General features: G+C 42.3%; 1 protein-coding gene across 41 annotated transcripts in view; it reads right to left on the bottom strand.

Moving 5' to 3' along the window:
- SORBS2 (sorbin and SH3 domain containing 2) overlaps positions 1-16,548 on the bottom strand; it is a 181,925-nt gene that overhangs the window by 149,896 nt on the left and 15,481 nt on the right. For all 41 annotated transcript variants that reach the window (XM_033161252.1, XM_033161256.1, XM_033161261.1 and 38 more), the window contains exon 3: positions 2,030-2,167. The gene's annotated coding sequence lies outside the window, so the exon portion shown is untranslated. The remainder of the gene's footprint in view (positions 1-2,029; positions 2,168-16,548) is intronic.

Genomic DNA, 16,548 nt, shown 5'->3' with positions numbered 1-16,548 from the left:
TGAGCTTTTTTAAGGGGAGGCATTGACCAGAGTTGTTAAGCTTTCTTGGGGGTTGCAGGGTTTGGGCTATGAGTTGAGAGAGCTTCTGCTTCTCTCCTTTCCTCCATCCTCCACTTGTTTGCTTGCCTGCCTCCTTCCTATCCTCTGCCTGCCTGCCTGCCTGTCTCCTCCAGCAGCCTGGGAGCGCGGGGCTGTCAAAACGAAGCTGCAAAAAGCGGCACAACTACCCCCTTCCCCTGACGGCTCCAGGTAGGTGGGAGTCATGGCCGGGTGGCATGCCGAATGTCACCCCCCTCGGTGATGACACCCGGGACAGCCTGCCCCCACCTTGTTCTGCCCCTGTAAGTAATAATCATATTTTTGCAGTATGGTGTGCAAAGCACTTGCCAGCTTCTCCTCCCCCTGCCATAGGTCTGTCCAACTATGAAAGTAACAGAAACAAGAGGAAGTGCCTGCCGGACTACTACTATTTGTAGGATGGCCACAAGGTATCATTAAGCTTTTTAAGCTCTTTCTCAATGGTACCTTCCTCTGAAAAATAGTCATCTTCTTTTGAATGAAATAAAAAAATCCTTCCAGTAGCACCTTAGAGACCAACTAAGTTTGTTCTTGGTATGAGTTTTTGTGTGCATGCACCCTTCTTCAGATACTTTTGAATGGTTTCACTATATCCCTCAGAGAGATCATACCCCTTCTGGAGTTGCACATTATGCCCCTTATCATATAAAATGACCCAAGTTTTAAAATAAACATTAGATTCGCCCTCTGCCTTATCATTAGCAACAATATGTGTCAAAGATCCCAGGAATCAGAACTGAGTGATGATGGCATTGTTGATAGGGTGTTCCCTTTCTAAGCCTACCCTTCCTATTCTTAGATGGATTCATAAAACACTTTAATTCCATAAAGGGCTTTATGATTGATTTCTGCTGTTTTTATTTATCTGTTCTGGTTTTCTAATGCTGTTATGCTTTTATCTGCATACTGTGCTTTATTACTATGTTCTTACTGTGAAGCTCCTTTAGAAAACTAGTTTGAAAAGCAGGATATAAATAACTAGCAGCAATTTCCTTCCCTTCACCCACATTTTCCTGGGAGTTGGCAGTCTACCCACCAACCTTTCAGCTAAGGTGGGTGCCTTTTTTTCAAAGCCAACAGAACATTTGCATAAGTAAGCTTTAACCCTTCATCATTGCACCTCATTGCTGGACAGTGGTCAGACCAAGGAGTCTGACAGAAAAAAAAGGGACAGGTCATGACCGAAGGATTTCAGGAAAGCAAGTGGAGCTACTTATATACTTTTGCTATTCAAGAAGCAAGTTGCAAGGCAAAGTTGAGAAGAGATTAATAAACTGAAGGCAGAAGAAGGTGGCGGCAACCCACAGCAAGTATATTTTCAGCAAAATGAACAGATGAAGCTTTTCCTGTACCCACTTCAGGCTGTCACTGGAAGGCAGGTGATTGCTATCACTGCAGGTACTGAAATGAATTCTAAACATTTACTATATCAGAATACCAAGGACTAAGGAAATGCAGATCAACTCAAAAATATAAAATTACGTTCTCTTATTTCCCTCCCTTTTTTCCAGGAGAAACGGAGTATGGCAGCAAATTATAGTATTCCGAGTTTCAAGTACTTGAAAGCTAGCAAACAATTTAAAAAGAAAGTCCCTGACTAGTTTGCTTCAGACTTTTTCAAAGGCGATTACCAGACCAAATAAATTAATAGGAAAAAGATATTTTCTTAAAAACAAAATTAGCACTTCATTAAATTTCCTGAATTACTATTTATTTAGCAATACACAGCATAAATCTCACATGCCTCTGCACATCCTTAGCTTGGTGAGATTTCAAATAGACTCTCTCTCTCTCTCTCTCTCTCTCTCTCTCTCTCTCTCATACCAACACTCTGTGGCATGTTCTTTCAGTATGTTAATTAATGACCAAGGAATGCCAGCTATGAATGCAGAACGAAATTTTAAATCCCTAACACACACACAAGCACACACACACACAAAGAGAAAATTACCGGTCAGACGAGTCTTCTTGCTTTTCAGATGCAGGAGATTTTAATATTTTTGTTCTTGTACATCAAGATCTTGTTAACTCAGTCCTTTCTTAACGTTTAGCTTCTGTAAAGGTCTAAGTTTAACTGAAGAACAAGAACCTGCAATAGAGAGGAAAAGAGAGGGCGATAAGAGCATGAAAGAATTTCAGCTGCTGGCTGCAGCTACTGTTCTAGGAGCATTTGAGCTATTTTCAGCACCGGACGGGTTTGTCTGCAATAAGAGAAACCAGAAAAGTACACAGGCAGGAAACTCACAACAACTTTGTTCACTGTTCAGATTCAACATCCAAACTTGCAATGTCGAGCAAAATCAGTTTTCAGACAATTTAAAGCAGCATGCTGCACAAGAAATAAACCCTGATTGACTTCATTTTTCTTGGATCGGGTGACTAGCCTGGAAAATACTGTAAATATTGTGCCTCCTTTTAATAGCATCAACCCAGATTCTTTGAATGAGGAGCTTTCTCTCATATGCTTTATTTTGCTTCCAAGGCTTTTAGATCTCACTGGCTCACTTGGCTTCCTAAAAGGGAAACCAGAAGTTTATTTCCTGATTGCAACAAAATGTTTGGAATTTGCAACCCTTCTATTTTTGAACGCCAGTGACCTAGGAATGATTGTTGATTCTATAGTGTTTATGTGACAAGGGAAATGAGGAGCCAATCGGTATTGCAATTGCCCACCTATTCACTACTGCAGAGAAGGAACAACCGCCAAAGGTTTCTTCATGTTGGGATACTATAGTAAACATTTTAAAGGACTGCTCATCAGGTACATTACAACAAATCGTTAACAAGAACAACTTTAATACCTACATTTATATATAACACTTTCAACTGTTCTAAATGGTTAGTGTACATTATCCTGAAAGAACCCTGTAAAATAAATCAGTATTACTTATTTTTGTAAATGGGGTGACTGAAGCTGAGGTGGGGGGCTGCTTATATAAGTTTATGGAACAGGTAAGATTCAAACCCCCGGCTTCCTGATTCCAGAGGAACAGTCCAGACACCATTTTCACACTGGGGAATAAAGAACACTAACTTATTAATTAGCCTCCCCCCCCCCAAAAAAATCTTCCATCATTATAGATGTGGGAGATTTAAAAGGGAAAATGAAGGAGAAATTGCTGCTGTTTACATGGCCAGGAATGGAAATGAGTCAGGCGAATACAATCAATGTTTTTTTTTTACATTACCGTTGTGTTTTCTTTTTAATATCCACAAATGAAAACAATGTTTTGATATGTCCTTTGCATTGAAATGTATGTAAGTTAGGTAAATACTTTGCAACTTACATTAAGTAGAAGATAGCAAGACGAATAACGTAGTACAGTGGTACCTCAGATTACAAACTTAATTCGTTCTGGAGATCCGTTCTTAACCTGAGGCGCACATTTGCTAATGGGGCCTCCCACTGCCGGCAAATGATTTCCGTTCTCATCCTGGGGCAAAGTTCACAACCAAAGGTACTACTTCCGGGGTAGCAGAATTTGTAACCTGAAGCGTTTGTAACCTGAGATCACTGTACTAATCCAACTGCAAAGGACGCGGGTGGCGCTGTGGTCTAAACCACAGAGCCTAGGGCTTGCCGATCAGAAGGTCGGCAGTACGAATCCCCGCAATGGGGTGAGCTCCTGTTGCTCGGTCCCTGCTCCTGCCAACCCAGCAGTTCAAAAGCATGTCAAAGTGCAAGTAAATAAATAGGTACCACTCCGGCGGGAAGGTAAACAGCATTTCTGTGCGCTGCTCTGGTTCGCCAGAAGCAGCTTAATCATGCTGGCCACACGACCCGGAAGGTGTACACCAGCTCCCTTGGCCAGTAAAGTGAGATGAGCATGCAACCCCAGAGTCATCTGCGACTGGACTTAACGGTCAGGGGTCCCTTTAACTTTACCTTTAATCAAACTGCTGTGGAACAGAAACAGCAGTGGTTGTGGGGCAAATACAGGTCGGAACAGAAATTGCTGCCTTTTCATATGCCATCATGCCACAGAACTTTCCTGGATGTCCTCTACAAACATCTTTCTTAACAGGAAAACCCTTCATCACCAAGAAACAACCCTCATCTCTAACAGTTTATCTTGCAGTGCCCTTCACAGGATTTTTATTTCCACTAGATTGGAAAATTAGCTCATTGATCCTCACATCAAGGGATGGGGAGAAATTTACTCGTTCCACATTTTAATGTAAACCCTTCAAAATTCACACTTCTCCAACGTTTGTGATACAGCTCTCCAACCAAAGAGGGCATACAAAATGTGTATATTAGAGGAAAATGCATGCAAAAATGAAGATATTGTTGAAAATAATGTGCAAATACTGATTGTATTAGGTGAAATTGCTTACAAAAATGTGTGTATTTGGAAAAGTGTGCACAAGAATGAAAATGAAAATTAACTAACATATGTGGGACATACGAAACTTAAGACTGGGAAAATGAAAAACTGGGTGATGACCCCCCCCCCCCAGTTCAGATCATTCCTCATCTAATGCACTCAGAATGCAAACAGAAGGAGCAATATCATCAAGACCAGAGGTCAGCACACTTTTTCAACAGGAGGCCGGTCCACTGTCCCTCAGACCTTGTGGGGGGCCGGACTATATTTTTAAAAAAATAATGAACAAATTCCTATGCCCCACAAATAACCTAGAGATGCATTTTAAATAAAAGGACACATTCTACTCATGTAAAAACATGCTGATTCCCGGACCGTCCATGGGCTGGATTGAGAAGGCAATTGGGCTGGATCCGGCCCCCAGGCCTTAATTTGCCTACCTATGATCAAGACCACAAAGGAAAATCGAATGTTGCCTATTTTGGAGTGGTTCTGCAACATTATTTTTTGCAAAGTAATGCTCAAAAGCTTTGTTTCAAAAGTAAACACAAACAGCGCTTTATTAAACAACCCATGCAATAATCTTACAACCCCTGTCCTCACTTGCTGCATGTGACTGACAACTTCCTTCTCTTAAAGGTACAGGCAAACTTTATAGAACAGGGGTAACCAACATAGTGCCCTATAGATGTTTTGGGCTGCAGTTCCCATCAGTGCCAACCAGCATGGTCGATAGTGAGGGATAATGGGACTTGCAGTCTGTAACATCTGGGAGGGCACCATGTTGGCTACATCTGTTCTAGGAAATGCCTCAGAAGCCAGTAGGGTGTATTGGTTAATGTGTCAGACCAAGATCTAGGAGACCAGGATTCAAATACCTACTTGGCCATGAAGCTCACTGGGTGACTCTAGGCCAACCATTCACTCTCAACTTAACATACCTCACTGTGAGGATAAAAATGGAGAAAAGGAGAAAACGATGTATGCCTCCTTGAACTCTAAAAAGGGAAAGGTGGAATCTAAATGTAAAAATAAATACATAAAATAAAAATACAGGACACTTTAGGAGAATCTCAGTTGAGCAATGAATCACTCAAATATATGACCTTGTTACAGGAGTTGTAAAATCAGGATTCAAAAAAGATATCCAGTAAAAGAGCTCAGGATTGAATGAGTTCTGGATTAAATACAGTGGTACCTCAGGTTAAGAACTTAGTTCATTCCGGAGGTCCATTCTTAACCTGAAACCATTCTTAACCTGAGGTACAACTTTAGCTAATGGGGCCTCCCGCTGCCGCCAGCGCACGATTTCTGTTCTCATCCTGAGATAAAGTTCTTAACCCGAGGTACTACTTCCGGGTTAGCAGAGTCTGTAACCCAAAGTGTTTGTAACCTGAGGTGTTTGTAACCTGAGGTACCACTGTATTGCAGACAGGCAGCTGGTTCTTGCCTGGACAAGACCTCAATTCCCTGTTCTATCTCTCACCAAGGAACAAGTTCCAGCTCTAGCTGCTTTTCAAAGAACTACCCCTGTTCATTCCAGACCTAAATACTACACTGGGCTGCTTGCTCCACTTCAACACTGCTGTTTGGGGCTTTTTCCACACTAAGGAGATACAGCTATTCTTGTCCCAGCCAGCAAGATGCAAGGAAAAACAAATGTATGCTGCTCTGCAGAGCTATATTTCTTTCCTTTCCCTGAAACAGTCTCCTCAAGCAGACAGCTTCCATCCACCTTCAGATCCCCTCATTTACCAGCGGCACAAAATTCAGTCTTGCAACTTGATTGTTTTGCTGTAAATCTATCTTACCTGTCACTTTGATAGCATTTACTAAGCTTCTTAAGTAGCATGGCTTTTGGGGTGAGTTAATAATTTGCAGCAAGTGCCCACAATAATTCTTCGCTTTTGCTTGATTTCAAGAAATATGTTTTATAGGTTGCAAATATTATTAAAAATTTTGCAGCCAGCCTGTCTGTCTCCAGGACATGACAGATTTCCATAACTCTGAAAACAGCCATGCCAAAAAAGAAGTCCAGAAACATCACCCTTAAATCTAGACAACTGCTTGCCAAATATTTTGCTGCACCCAACGTTTCAAGCCAGGGATGGGGAAACTTTGGCCCCCTAGATATTGCTTAACAACAACTCCCATAAACCCTAGCCAACATGGTCACTAGTCAGGGCTAGCTGGATTTGTAGTCCAACGTTTAAGACCAAAGGTTCCCCACTCATGTTTTAGGCAATGTTATTGATATTGCTTGCCATTTTTGATAATACTAACATTTTAGCAAAAATATGAAAGATTTTGGGAAAGTATTTAGTCAGTCATACATTCATTTCTTCATCAGCCATAATAGCAAAATAGAACCATATTCACAGACAGCATACCTTGCAATGACAGATGCTGGGGATAAACAGGGAGAAGCTATCACCTTCACACTCTGCTTGAGAACACCGAGATATATCAGGTGGGCCACTTAAGGGCAATCATTTTGCCATTACCTTCTAGATCAGGTGTGTGTGCACCACATCTTGTGATCCATTATGCAGGGCAGGGCTTACCTTGGTTCCCCAACATTTTATTCAGATTGGTGCCCCTGCTGCCTCTGAACCTAGAGCACGGTTTCCCAAACTTGGGTCTCCAGCTGTTTTTGGACTACAGTTCCCATCATCCTTGACCACTGGCCCTGCTAGCTAGGGATGATGGGAGTTGTAGTCCAAAAACAGCTGGAGACCCAAGTTTGGGAAACCCTCTTGTAGATACTCCCACATATTTGCACTCCCTTTTTGGTTTTATACTGAAGTTAAACCTTTGGAAAGGCCACTTCCTGAGCTTGCCACACCACAGACCAACTGCTGGTCCTTTGCACTTGTTTCTCTTTCTGTGCAAGCACGTATGACCATGAGTATAATATGGGTCTCTCCTGCAAGCAGGTAAGAAAGGTGTTTTCAACATGTCCCCTGCCCAAGATTTGGTGGAGACGTCCTTCCCTGTGTTACACCTATGGTGGAAGGGTGGCTGCGGTGATCTGAGAAGACTTCCTTGCAGCTGTGCCCAGCTGTGCAACACACCACATCATGAGTTTCAGTGGTCCCCTCTTTTGCTGTTCTCCAACAACTGGTGAATTTTTTCATATTCCAGCAAGCTTCTGCAATGCTTGGGAGACTACTTTAATCTGTCATGTCTGGTCTCTATTGTATTTTAATTATGTTATGGTTTTACTATCAAATTGCAGCTTTGAACTGATCTAAGTCATCTTGAATGGTGTATACATCAGAGGGGTGGTAGTAAACATTCTCAAATAAAGAAGGGTCAGCTAGATTGTTGTGGACAACAGACCACTTATTGAAAGGGTGTTATAACTATTCCCATTAACAGTTAAAAGCAAATGGAAAATAAAATTGGAGACATTTGAATGCCAAAATCTAGTCCTTAAGTCCAGTGAAACTGACCTACTTCATGACTGCCTGCTGCAGAAGAAACAAGCAACTCCTTTCTGCATACTGTCATAAGCATAAACACATTTGAAAATCCTAGGAGTGAATTGAAATGATTAAGAGTCAGCAATCAAATTGTTTAGTTTTCTGAACAATCAGGCATTTGGGATCTTCACAGCTCTACTTCAAAGCAAACTGTAAATAATATAGTTTTTGATCTGCAGCCACACAAGTAGAATTCTGCTTGCTGAAGAGGGCTTTCCTCCCCACCACCCCAGCTCCCCATACCACCCAAAAAGCCACTCCAGAGGGACTAAGGGGGTTGCAGTGGAATGGGAAAATCAGTGGAAATCAGTGAGGTTGCCTTGCACACATGGAAAGGCCTTTCCACCCATGGAAGTCATCTCTGGATCCCATCCATCATTGCAGTGTTTGCCAACATAGTGTCCTTCAAGTTTTGGACTACAACTCTCATCAGCTTCAGCTCTGTTGGCTGGGGCTGATGGAAGCTGTAACTCATCTGGAGGGAGTCAGGTTTGTGAAGGCTGTGATATTGGGTGCAGTCTACAAATTATGAGGCCTGCTTAATCAATAGAAGACAGGTTTTAATTTTGTGTTTAAGGCTGTGATAAAACGAAGAAATCCTGTTGAAATTGCACACTTTTAGGATTGGATTGTAAGTGCTGTGATTTGTCAGTGTGGCTTAGACACACCTGCTTTTCTCTGCAACCACCATTTCCATAGCGGTACTGAGAAAACAACATACCAGGAATGGGGAAGCTGTGACCCTTCAGATGTTCTTGAACTGAAACTCCCATCAATCTCAACCAGCAAGGCCAATGGTTATTTATTATGTAAGTGCCTCATCATCTGGAGGGTCACAGGCCCCCCCATCCCTATCATATGATGTAATCGTGAATAGAAATATAATTTTGTTAGGAACAAGTTCAAAGCCAGACTTTTGCCCTTGGTTATATGAATGACTTTTTGGCCAAATGACACTGGTAGGCTGTGACTGTAAAGTTTAACTATCCGGTACCTAAAGGTAGTGTGTTCCAGAGCAGTAAGAAAGAAACGCAGACCTTTTTAAGACAACCACAGAACTTCTGGATGTACTTGACTATTCCTAAATCACCTGTTTGGATAGCATCCATCATATAACTTAGTCACCTGGTGGCAATGGACTTAGCTATATCTGGATGGTGTCAAGGAGTTTCCTTGTTATCTATTGAAGGTGGGGGGCTAAGCCCTACAAATTAATATATGGTAAGATTTTGATTATTTGCAATATTGAAGGGAAGACTGCAGGCCAGTGGAAAAAGTATAGGTTAAGATTCCTTTCTAAGTCAGTGCCTCACGTGGGATAGAGGCATTAACATGACAAAAAGGGTTGATGGCCCACCTTGGAAGAATCTTGGGCCTGGGCCAGATAGAGGATGCCATGGTGGTGGGGTGTGTATTTCAAGTGATGGGGGGGGGAGTGTCTTTAGAGCAAGGTGTGCTGAGAAGAGGGAGGAAAAAAAGACTGGGATCCATCTTGAGCAGGCTGGCTGAAGGCTGGGAGATATGCCTTTAACTCCAGTGCTGCACTGCTGTGAGAAACAAGCCCCTCTTGCTGTAAGATTCAGACTCCTTCCATGCAGACTGAAGGTGTAAATATATGAATAAATCATATTTCTTAAAGCTATGACAGTCTCTGTCATGTCTCCATTCTCCAAAGGAACATAGATTCCTTTGGGTGAGTGCCAGGAGCCCCCTGGAATCTTACTACCACTTGGCAGAGAGTTGGGCTGGAACCCAACTTCCATAACATCCTGATAGATTCTTGTTTAAGAAAAATAATAGTTATTTTCTAGCTTTCAGACTGGTGTCCTCTGAGCCTTCCATGACAACCTTAATTTCTTTAAATATTTTCCCCAAATATGCAAATGCCTTCTCCCCGTTGCGTGTTATATTAAATTGCATGGAAGCACTGAATTAAAGAATTTTACCAATAATAACTATTCCCCCATATATATATATATATATATATATATATATATATATATATATATATATATATATATATGGAACCATTTACCAAATCAGTCATGTATAGCATGTTTTCACTCTTGTAATTTCCTTGAATACATGTCTGAGGGTGGGGATAACAATCAGGGGACCCCAATAGATCTTTTATGTAGGGACAGCTTTGATAGTTGAGATCAGGTTAGCTGGCAGTTGGCCCAATAAACACGTTCATTTCTCTTCTCAGATGGGAAGGTGCTAAGCTGTGGGAAGCTTTGAAGTTGCAGATTAGGTTGCTGACAGGTGGGCTGATCCCCACTTTCAAAGGCATCCTTCCTTAGACAGAAGGCTGCCCAACTGATTATGCTGTCATCTCTCTCCTCCTCAGCTTGTGTAGAGGATGGATGCAAGTTTGGTCCAGAGGTAACCCACCTATAGTTTAGCACTCTGGCTCCCTTTCTCCTGTCCCCTGTCTCTCATCCAGACAAGCACAACAGAGGTTTTCCCTATTAGGAGGGAATGCTGAATGCTCTATTAAGTACCTTCTGCATCCACTTATTTGGCTTCACACTCGAAGCTGTGGGTGATAAGAACAGGAGCAGATGTTGGGAAATCACAACAGCTTATTCTACTTAGCAATGGGAAGGACGATTTGTTTCAAAGGACACATTCAAGGAATCTGGAACTTTGTTACCATAACTAACAATGAACAATAAGGTGGCCAACCTGTTTCTCAAACGCATTACTTCAGACTGCAAATGATAGCTCACAAGATCAAATGCTCCTCTATAAATAAAATCCTTGCACACAGAAAAGTAGATACCAGGGAGGATTCTAGTGAAGCCATCTGTCTTGACATATCAGTTTTCTATGTGCAGGGAAAACATACCAATCAATAAATAAATTCCTTCATCTAAGTAGAACAGTTCAGAAACCAGGTCAGCTGCCTTGTCTACTATTTGTGAGAACTAGGCCTTGGAGTAAAAGGGAGATCATTTTGCCATCTTGCAGAAAAGCATCCATTGTTCCCTCTGAAAAGGAATGTCAAAGTCTGGGTAGAGGATCAGGGCTGTGTAGAATGCCTGGTAATATTGTGTTAAGTCAGTATTTGCACATTTGGATCTTAAATGCGAAATCAGAAAGTCTAAAAAAGTCATCTAACTGCAAGTGACCATGTTCAGGCTATTAACGTGGCATGGGACACTTAAAAATGAGCTTTTATTATAAACACTGAAGGCAGCGCCAGGCTAACAATGCCATGTGTCATCTAGTCCCCTGGTGGATACCAGGTCTGCCTTAGAGGCAATTCAGAAAGATGGATCAAAGTGATGGATCAAAGTAAGAGATGACTGGCTAGCGCTGCTGGTGACCCAAAAAGGACAAAGGAGAGAAGAAAAGGTAGGTGCGAGGTGACAAGGATTATATACGAGCCATTCAGAACTACAAAATGTTCTGTGTACTGCAGTGTGTGCTGCCAATGAAAGAAATCACCTAGGCTGTCAAATTTCAGAGGGGTAGACATCCAAGTGTGTTCAGGGTGAATTTTAGAAATCAAGCTCTGCTGGGCTGCAAACTCATACATCCACGCTGTCCTCATTTTCCTGGTACCCATCCCTTCTAAATCACTGCGGCTATTTTACATTTGAGGGGCGGCTTTTTTAAAAAAATGTTTATGTGTGCACATGTGTGCTAGCCACAACCTGCTTAGGGCCAAACTGCACATTACATTATTCACACTGGGCAGAGGGGATCACGCTTAAAATCATGCTTGCAGTCCAGGTAGCCCCCACCCAACAGTTTCCTGTAAACCAAACAGCCCCGAGGTGGCCTGAGACATTTTGAATGCTGAGGCCACATATCCCACTGACAGCCCTGCAAGGGCTTCACCTCAAGGACAAATTTCAAGCGTATCTGGAACGCCTCCCTCCCACAGGAAGCAGCAGTCCATTTCTATCGTCAAGTTCTACATGGTACCATTCAGTTAACAATGCCACTGATATATATGGAGGCATTCTTCATGAGCAGAGTTGCTGCTTTTGGGGGGAAATGGGACAACACAAAAACTGGCCTTCCAGAGCGAAGACAAACAATGCGGCGATAGGACTATACTTCTTCTTGTAAATTAGGCGGAATGAAATCCTAATGAATGCTTGCTTCATGTCAACATAAAGTGTTGTAAGTTATCATCTAAACTGGAGGAACTCATCACTCAGAAGCAATACTCTTTCCTGATAAAGGAGAGATGTGTTATCTCTTCTTACTGTATATTCAGCTGTTAACTCACAGTAACCACACCATTGCAAAATTAAGAAAATTCCATACCCTCCAATATTTCTGTTAAAATAGGGACGTCCCATTCCATAATGATAATTTTACTATTTATACCCCACACATGCAAGACCGGTGCTAGGGCTTCATGCGCCCTAGGCGAGACCACCTTCTGGCGCCTGCCCCCCGCCAAAGCCTGCTTTAGCGGGAGGTGGTGGTGGTGGAGAGGCAAGGAGCAGTTTCTCTGCTGTAGCAGAGAAGCTGCTGCTCGCCCGTCCCGCCGCCTGCCCCCCCGCCAAAGCCTGCTTTAGCGGGAGGTGGGGGTGGTGGAGAGGCAAGGAGCAGTTTCTCCGCTGTAGTTTCATCCCGCCCGTCCTGCCCAAGCCTGGCCAGCGCCCCCTCCATTTTGGCGCCCTAGGCAATTGCCTAGTTTGCCTTAATGGACGCGCCGGCCCTGCACACATCCTACTGATTACAAGTAGGTAGCCGTGTTGCCCCAGCCACTCTGGGCAGCTTCCAACATATATAAAAACATAATAAAACATTTAGCATTTTTTTAAAAAACCACTTTCCTATACAGGATTGGCTTCCGGTGGCTCAGGGGTCAGATAACTCCATACCCTCCAACATTTCTCCAGTGGAAATAGGGACATCCTAAGGAAAAGTGGGATCAAAACAGAAACTGGGATGGCTTTGCTAAATCATGGATGTCCCTGGAAAATAGGAACACTAGGAGGATCTGGAATTCTACTGGGGGAAAGTCAACAAACTTTCTGTTTTCTCTAGCCTTTAAAAGCCCAAAGCTTTAGCTTATATATATATATTTTTAATTGGTATATATCCAGAGATATGCAATTTTATGCACAGTTTTACTGTCAGCTAACCTGAGGCTGTAATGTCTCCAGTCAAAGCCAGGCAGGACTATTGTTATCAGTGGGCTTATAATATGTAAAAGGAACTATCATAGTGCAGAAACTTAGTTCAAAACAATTTCTCTTCTGGCTAGGTGCTGAATATAGCTGGTTGAATATTCATCCATGTGGAAGCATACAAGTCATCTGAAAATAGTCCACAAGGAAGATATAAGGCTCAATGAAGTCAGTGGGACTACTGATGAGTATATCTATACAGTTGCATCTTTGTGTTGAAAGGCCTATCAAACTTGGGGCATTCTTCACACATATCTTTCTAAGGAATCTTTGCTGTATAGGCTAGACAAGATCCCATTACTTAGGTCATTGTTTTCACAGGATATATTTTAGTAGACCCTTGAATGCCATTAATCTTACCTGCACCACCTGGTGTATGTTGTGTTTACCAGGTGCTTTGCAAACTTCCATATGTATAAACTTCTATCTGCAATAGGAAGTTGACAGCAAGGGGTGAAATATTTCGGTCCTACCTCAGTGGCACTGGTTAATCATTAATACACCATTTTGATTAATTCCAAAACAATTACAGCCAACACTAATCTAGCTGCAACTGATTAATTCTGGACAGGAACATGCACAGATCCCGTCAAATGTCTTCATTTGAGCATAGCTCCACATATATCACATCATGTGCTTTTGGTTTCCTCAGTTAAGCCAGTCAACAATTAATTTTGTAGTATGCTAAGATAATGTGTTATGTATCCAAGGAGTAACTTTATCCTTAGATTATGCCCCGATTCTAACATTATGCTGCTATTTACAGCCTGAGCAGATGTGACCCTTGCAGGACAAGATTCAAATTTCATTTCCATCACAAACCCTATTAAATGGCCTTATGCGAGTCATTGTTCTATCAACTTTTCACATCTCATCTGCAATATGCAGATAATATGGCTGACAGGACTTTGAGAGACTGATGTCCTACTTCAGACGTCATATTTCTGAATCAGCCACATGTTTGTTGCCACTTACTCCCCCCTCTCCCCGGTCACTTTCTTCTCCTTACAAGCTCAGCTTACTGTAGTACTACCTGCTTTGTCAAATCAGTTTGCCATGATACCCAAGGTGGAAAGCTGTAGTTTAAGTACTCCTTACAAACTGGAATGGCAAACAAATATTTCAATGTATTTAATTTACTTGTATTATTATTACATTTATGGCTTACCTTTCCTCCAAAGAGGGCTCAGGGCGATAGGTGTGACAACAACCATATAACGTCATTTACACTGAGATAAACTGACTGGTCCAAGGTCACTTAGTGAGCCCCGTGGCTGGCTGAGTGGGGATTTGAACCCTGGTCTCCCAGGTCCTAGTCCAGCACTCTAACCACTACAGCAGGCATGTCCAACCAGTAGATCGTGATCTATTGGTAGATCCCCGGCTAATCCTGGTAGATCACGGGACCCTTATAAATTGTGGGGTTAAATGAAGTTTACCAAAAGTTAACAAATAAAAGCTGAAGAAATCTGGGCAATCCCACCCCCCAAAAAGCTCAACAACTCTGGGCTCAACAACTCTGGGCAATCCACCCACCCCACGTATGCTCCTCCTCTCTCCGATGACAATGGGTAGATCACTGGCAGTTTTTTTATACTGGGAGTAGATCCCAGTCTCTTGGGAGTTGGACGTGCCTGCACTACAGCATACTGAACCGCTGAAATAGGCCCATGCATTTTTTAAGAAATGAAATGTGCTTTTTTTAAAAAGAGAGAAAGTGTGTGTTGGGCAAGATCTCTCCCATCCCAAACCAGATTGATGAAGAATGAAACTGAGCTATTTCCCGTAATTTCAGAAATAATTTTGTTTATTTTCTGCGCTACTCCAAGTTCATAAGCGTGCCTTGCTACTGCAGTGCCAGTAGGTCCTGGGAAATTCCAAGGGCCACCCATACTCTAGAAATAAAAGTGGGACCTGAACTTGGTCCTTCCTTTCTTTTCATGGCTGGGGCACACCTGTTCTGCCACCCAGTAAATGGAGAGGGAATGAAAGAGGAGGTTTGGGGGATTTGGGTGGCTGGCTGGCTGGTGGGGTGGCTGGGAGAGCCAGAAGTTATTCTCTAGCTTAGGTTTTAATTTGAGCTAGAGAGGTATGTTGAGGTTGCATCAGAAGCTTCTCAGAGAGCCTGTGATACCCTTGCTTGCACCTGTAAAATGCTCCTTCAGTAGCAATGTTATTTAACAAGTGAATAACACATACAGGACAAATCAGCATATAAACCAAACAGAAGCCTATTGTTTAATGAGACACCTGGAAGTACTGCCAAATCATTGCTCCTTAATTTCTAACAAGGTCAATTCTCTTTACATGCATTGTATTTTTAAAATACTGTAAATAAATAAGAGAGACTAAGAATGTGATGCAATCAGCTCTCTGCCACACAGCAAAATGGATCAGAGAAACAGAACATCTCTTCCCAAGCAGACAGTTCACTATCTTAAAACTTAGGCAGCATGAAGATGGGCAGACTTTGTATTAAACGTGAGTCTTGGGGGTTGCCCTATAGCCTAGAATTTTTAGCATCACACTCAAGTGTGACTAAGAAATGGAATGCAAGACAGGACGCCCATTTTTTTCTAATGAGATCTCAGTGGCCATTTGGGGTGAGAGTGAGGTGTGGGCCGTGTGACTCTCCCAGCAGCGCGTCTTGGAAGACATGCATCCCAGTTTTGACTATGCAGAAAAGAGTGGGTTCATTTTTAATCATTCCCATTAAGATGGATGAGGCAAATCCAAACAGCTGCTGTTTGCAGATGTGGGGAGACAAAACTTGCTGCTCCCCTATGTATGGTCAGCTTAACTGCTGTATATTTTACATTCTCACATATAACCTAAAGGCTGCCATTCATAGTTATGGTGAAATGCTACACTGGGAGATACCAGTCCATCTTAATGGGAACAAATTAGCCTCAGAAACTCCAGGGAGAGCAATTGCAAAAGCAGGCATAGGGAACCTGTGACCATCCAGATATTTTTCAACATCCATCACCCCTGACCATTGGGCCATGCAGACTGATGGGAGTTGTAGTCTAACAACATCTAGAGGGCCAGTGGTTCTTTGCCCCTGCTGCAGTTCTGCTATGAGATCACTGCAATAGGCAGAACCTCTCTTTGTCCTTGGTTCATTGTAACAATGCATTCTTAACTTACAGGCCTCAGAACTAGACAGCCAGGAATTACTTTGCTTCATGACTGACTTGAGAGCATCTTGAAGCATCTGGATGGCTGCTAAGAAAGCAGAATACTGGCTGAGTTAGACCTCTGTCTCATTCAGAAATTCACTGCTTATGGTCTCTCATAAACATAATTTTGCTATTAACTAAATGGCTCTGCAGGATTTATTCTTTAGAAACCAATAAATGCCACTAGTAAAACTGCTCCCTTTTCTACAAATAGCCCAACAATTCTGCTAAGGAAAGTTCAGTGTTACTTGTGCATTTCTAATGGGTGGATGTGGGCCAGCCAATTTAAACCTTTTTTTAAAAAAGGAAGTTAAAA

Source organism: Lacerta agilis, chromosome 9, assembly GCF_009819535.1.
Source record: "Lacerta agilis isolate rLacAgi1 chromosome 9, rLacAgi1.pri, whole genome shotgun sequence".
NCBI classification, from domain to species: Eukaryota; Metazoa; Chordata; class Lepidosauria; order Squamata; family Lacertidae; genus Lacerta; species Lacerta agilis.
The sequence above is the reverse complement of the archived record's forward strand: the minus strand, read 5'-3'. Positions and strand labels throughout refer to the sequence as shown.